Source organism: Saccopteryx bilineata, chromosome 9, assembly GCF_036850765.1.
Source record: "Saccopteryx bilineata isolate mSacBil1 chromosome 9, mSacBil1_pri_phased_curated, whole genome shotgun sequence".
NCBI lineage: Eukaryota > Metazoa > Chordata > Mammalia > Chiroptera > Emballonuridae > Saccopteryx > Saccopteryx bilineata.
This window is the reverse complement of record NC_089498.1, coordinates 16,902,432-16,908,016: the sequence shown is the minus strand read 5'-3', so window position 1 is coordinate 16,908,016 and position 5,585 is coordinate 16,902,432. Positions and strand designations below refer to the sequence as shown.

At 49.6% G+C, this 5,585-nt stretch overlaps 1 non-coding gene across 1 annotated transcript; it reads right to left on the bottom strand.

Annotated features, from left to right (window-relative positions):
- Positions 1–2,630: 2,630 nt before the first annotated feature.
- On the bottom strand, positions 2,631–2,706 carry TRNAP-GGG (transfer RNA proline (anticodon GGG)). The gene has a single exon. It is a non-coding gene; the product is annotated as a tRNA-Pro (tRNA).
- Between the last annotated feature and the right edge of the window lie 2,879 nt (positions 2,707–5,585).

The window sequence follows — 5,585 nt, the reverse complement described above, 5'->3', positions numbered from 1 at the left end:
ATTTTCTTGGTGCCGGGTGTGCGGCTCAGAGCTTTGTATGTGTCAGCTCACGTCCCCGCTCTCTCCAGGGCAGTGGCCCGCACACCGCGGCCCTGACCCTGACTGGCAGCATCAGTCAACTCCCAGGCCCCATCCAGACCAGCTGAGTCAGAAACTCTGGGGACAGGGCCCTGCAGTCTGTTAATTAAGAGCTTCTAGGGATTCTGATGGAGCACAAGCTTGGGAATGATTCCTTAGAGCAGTGCTTGCCCCAGCTGCCCTCTGCAATGTCTGCATAGCTTTTTTCCCCTGTTCTTTTTGCATTTTGTTTGTTAGTTTCTAAATACCAGAGTGGGGGAAGGCACAACTAGAGATTCTTCTTTCATTGGTCTGGGTGGGGGCACCATTTTTTAAAGCTCCCTGGGAGCTCCCGATATGCACCTGGAGATGTGACCCCCGCCTCGGGAAGAGGCACCACCACCACCCCACTTTATAGGCACAGATGACTAAAGGACGTGTCCAGGGTCACACAGCCGCCTGGAAGGAGCTGGAATTCAAAGCCCCTGCCCTCCACTTCCCCTCCTTCCTCCCATTTGTTGCTTCTCGATGGATTTAGGACCTGCGTGTTGGTTTGGCAAGCTGCGATCTTCACAAAGGAAACGATGCGCCATGCCGCTATCTAGTGGCAGCTGCAGAGAACTGATGAGCATTTTCAGGACTTCCAGAAACTTCTCCGGGCTCGGGAGACGTGGAAAGAGGGAAAGGTGGCCATTTCCAGTTGCTTAGACAGTTTTGGGAGACTCCAGTTTAAGCTTTAGTTAGGTTCTGGAACCTTCTCCTAGGCCCATCTGGGCATTTCCTAGTAAAATGCAGTTTTAGGAAGAACCCTGCTAAGTCAGGTTAACCAGAACCTTCCATCCTTGATGTCAGATCATCCTTGAATCTGAACAGCCGCCCCCCCCTGCCCCCCCCTGTGAGGTTTGATCAGCAAGAATCCTGTTTTAGCCAGAAGTCCCCCTTTATCCCTGTTTCTTTCTAGCTCTTTTCTACCCACTGACTCCCACTCATGCTGCAACCTGGCTGTGAGTTCCCACTTATCCGAGCTGTAATGTTCAGAGCTGAGCCCGATTTCTAGCCCATTGCAGCAGTTCCTGTACACATTGTGATGGTCACTTTAACAAGTGTCGTGATAATTATTATATTTTTTTCTTTAACCCCAGGGAGGCCGGATCACTGGAAAGGGTTGGAAGGGGAGGCAGAGAGGGACCTGGAATGGAGAGATTCCCTGGGACAATAGAGCCCACGCTCCCTCGGGGGCTGTGAAACCTGTTTGGACACTGAATCACTTAAAAAACAGCCACTGTGGGTCACGCCTGAGGGGGGTGCTGGCTCTCAGACATCAGGGGGACATGTGGGGTGCCCAATCCCCTGTGGTCCAAGCAGGTCTGTTCTCGGCACTGGGAGAGGCTCCGTGGAAGGCAGGGGGCGCTGTACCACAGCTGGGAGCCCCGAGGTGGCTGGCGGGGGGTGGCCTCCTAACGCCGGGCACAGGGGCTCACCTCCGGAGTGAGCCCAAACTGCTGGCTGCTGCGTTCCCTACTGGCTCCTGTAGGACCAAGTGAGAGCCCCCTGGAAGTGACTCAGGACCACGCACGTGCTGCCATGACTAGGGTCCTCACCGGGGCGGGAGCATTGAAGGAAACAGCAGTGTCAACTTTATCGTCGGGACCATTTTTAAGTGTCCAGTTCAGTGGCGCTACGTTGCGTTCGTGTTATGTAGCCATCACCATTGTCCATCTCTAGAGCTTTGTTCATTTTTCAAAATGGAAACTCTTATCACCATCAGACAACTCCTTATTCCTCTCGGGGTGGTTTCCCTGGCAACCACCATTCTACTCTCCGTCTCTGATTTTGAAGACTCTAAGAACCTCATAGAAGTGGAATCCTGTAATGTGGGGCCTTTTGTGACTGGCTTGTATCATGTAGCTCAACGTCCTCATGATTCATTCATGTTGTGTACAAAACAGAAGTTCCTTCTGAGGCGGAATTATACTCCATTGTGTGCACATACCACATTTTGCTTATCCATTTATCAGTTGGTGGGCACTTGGGTTGCTTCTCCCTTGTGGCTATTGTGAATAATGTTGCTGTGAGCGTGGGTATATAAATATCTATTTGAGTCCCTGCTTTCAATTATTTGGGTGTATCTGAGAAATGAAATGGCTGGATGGTACAATAATTACACGTTTCATTTTTTGAAGAGCCATCATAATGTTTTCCGCAGTGGCTGTACCCTTTTACATTCCCACCAGGAGAGCGTAAGGCTTCCAATTTCTACATGTTTTCACCAACATTTTTGTATTTTTTGTATTTTTCTGAAGTTGGAAATGGGGAGGCAGTCAGACAGACTCTCGCCTGCGCCAGATCGGGATCCACCCAGCATGCCCACCAGGGGGCGATGCTCTGCCCATCTGGGGTGCTGCTCTGCTGCAACCGGAGCCATTCTAGCGCCTGAGGTGGAGGCCATGGAGCCATCCTCAGCGCCCGGGCCAACTTTGCTCCAATGGAGCCTTGGCTGTGGGAGGGGAAGAGAGAGACAGAGAGGAAGGAGAGGGGGAGGGGCAGAGAAGCAGATGGGCGCTTCTCCTGTGTGCCCTGGCCAGGAATCGAACCTGGGACTTCTGCACCCCAGGCCGATGCTTTACCACTGAGCCAACCAGCCAGGGCTCCATTTTTTTTTTTTTTATAGTAGCCATCCTGATGGATGTGAAGTGGTAATTTATTGTGGTTTCGATTTGCATATCTGTAATGATTAGCAATGTGAGCAATTCTCATGTAGCTTGGAGTTCTTTGATGAAATGATTTCTTAGTGGACAAAACAGATTCAGGGCTATGCAATCGGAAGACCCACCTCGCCTGGAGGCTTACTTTCCTTTGTATGCTGGATCTTTGCTTTTGCATGAAAATCCTGTTTTTGCACTGGTTGTGGGTCGACCTCATCTGACCACAGACTCCTTTATTCCCAAACACGTGTTGGTATCTCATGGAAAATAAAAGTTCTGTGGAATACAGTTTGGGAAACATTGACCAGGGGGATCGTCTGCTGTGGTGTGCCACCGGGCTCTGTCCCAGGCCCATCGCCATTAGCATTTTCCATCGGTAACTTAGAGGAAACATCAATTGCCTACTAATCCCATCAGCGGGCTCTTTACGCCCTGATGGGATGGAGAATGAACCGGGGACAGGGTCCGCCTCCAAAGATGTCCCGACATGGTGAAGAGACGGTTCAAAATAAAAATACAAGGGTGGGCGAAAGCAGGTTTACAGATGTTCCTTTGGAAAGTTGTAGAATACAAGAATAAACTCTGTGTTTTATGGAAACCTACTTTTGCCCACGCCTGTATGTAGCATGACAAGGATGAGTCGAATGCCTTGTATTTGGGCTTAACAAACAAACAAACAAAAACAAAAAGAAATCAAGAGCAGCTGCCCAAAGACCGGGGAGACACATATCACAGAGTCTGAGATCACTTGGTCAGTGATTGGGATAATAATTTTAATAAAAATAATGCTAGCTAACATGGATTGTCTTATTTGGCCCTTATAACAGTGCATTACTGTAGGTAGGGTGGTTCTCTAATCAATGCCCATCCAACAGATGGGGAAGTGGAGGTTTCTAGAGATGAAATAACTTGCCCAGGGTCACATAACTAGTAGGTGACAGAACATTAATCAAGAACAGGACCTCCTTTAAGGCCTGCTGGCTCATCCCTGACCAGACCCTGACTGAAGTGCTGTGGTCATTTCTTTCAAGCAACCATAGGATGCATGGGGAGTAGCTAGAGGGGACTCTAACCTAAAGTAGTAGCCATAGAGGTAATGAGCTTCCCGTCCCTGGGGATATACAAGTGGAGGCCGGAAGACCCTAGCAGCACTGTTGCAGTGAGAATCCCAGCATCAGAGGGGACTAGGATAAATAATATGTAAGGTCCCTACATGCTTTGCAATGCTATAATTCTGCTATAGACACTTACTACTTTAAAGTCAGGTTTATGATACGGGAGAACTCTATTTCTTAGGCACTGAACGTATGCATTATTTATAATACTTTGAGGTTTCTCCTGTGACAAATCTGTGCTCTGTGTTTATTCCCAAGTGCTAGGGCTTGTGACAAATTTTACGTGACCATTTAGAGTTTATGTTTTAGCTGATTATTAAGACATTTATATTATTGTACGTTTATATTTATGACACAGGGTTAGTCACATTTATGAAGTGCTGGATGCCCAGCCATTGATCAGGAACCCAAGCCGAACATCGTCCTTTGTCCCTGCGGGAAATCGTGGCCTGCTTTCTGACAACTCATTTTATGATGTGGTTTCAGGAACTCAGCCGATTTACCTTGGGGGGAAAAGCGCCCGCTGTCACTAGGTTCAGGAAAGTGTCCCTTAGATTTAGAGGTAGACAGACCTCGTTTGCTCTGTGGCTTGGATGAGTTTCTCAACGTTTCTGTGCCTCAGTTTTCTCGTTTAGGAATCGGGGAAGGGGGGAGGCATGCCCTTCCCGGCATTACCGAGGTGGCCTGTTTGGCAGTACTTGTCCTTAGAGATGCGTCTTTCTGTTCTTTTGTCCTCGTTGGTGGTAAGGGTGTTGCCTTGGCAACCAAAAGTCGTGAAGGCCGGCAGCTCCCCCACAGGGCTACAGCTTTCTGGATTTTTCCAAGTGCCAAGCCGCATCTTTTCAGCCAATGGGAGGATTTTGCTCAGAGCCTGCGAAGTAAACTAGTTTCACCTTAAATAGAAGAAATCAATCTTCAGAGCTGAGCTGTTGCTGCGACATTGATTTGGCATAAATTTTGAGACAGCCTGGCAAATAAATAAGCGGAAAGGCAATAAACATCAGAGGGAATTATCTGTCAGGGTCGGGCAGGCAGCTGGCGAGGGGACTCGCGCCTGCCTCCCTCACCTGCCTCCCTTCTGGGGGTGCACAGTAAGCTTTTGGGCCCCTCCCCTTAAGGCCAGACCCTTCCCCTTCCGGGCCACGCTCGGGCAGTGCGGCCCCAGGACAATCTGTCGGCACCTTCCCTGGTTCCCCTCGAAGCCCCCAGTTCCCAGTCTCAGAGTTCAGGGTCCTTGACTTCTGCTGGACACCCGCCCCCTCACACCCCCAGCTAACTGTTGGCCTCTCTGGGCTCGCTGGGTCACCGTCTCCGTGTCACAGGGGTGCATTGGGGTCCCTGCCCAACTTCTGCAGCCCTGCTTGTCTGTCCTGAAAAGGATGCCCTCCCTCCCCTCATTGCATTTTTCACAGTGTGTTAGCAACTTAATTACCAGTTAATAGGAGCTTCAAATAAATAACTCTTACCCACATCTGCTTACTGGTAGGTGATGAGAGGGAAACAAGTGTACATTTGAAAAGTAATACATTTCCCCCAACATGATTTCTGTTTCCGGCCATAAATGTCAGAGATAAATGAATCTGTTTTATTAAAAATCAGCTCACTGGTGCAGGGCGGCATCTGCTGGGCCATCAATCACGGAGCCCCTGGCAACTCTCTCCCCTTCCCCAGCCCCTCCCCGCATTGTCGCATTGTCCCTGTTGCGAGC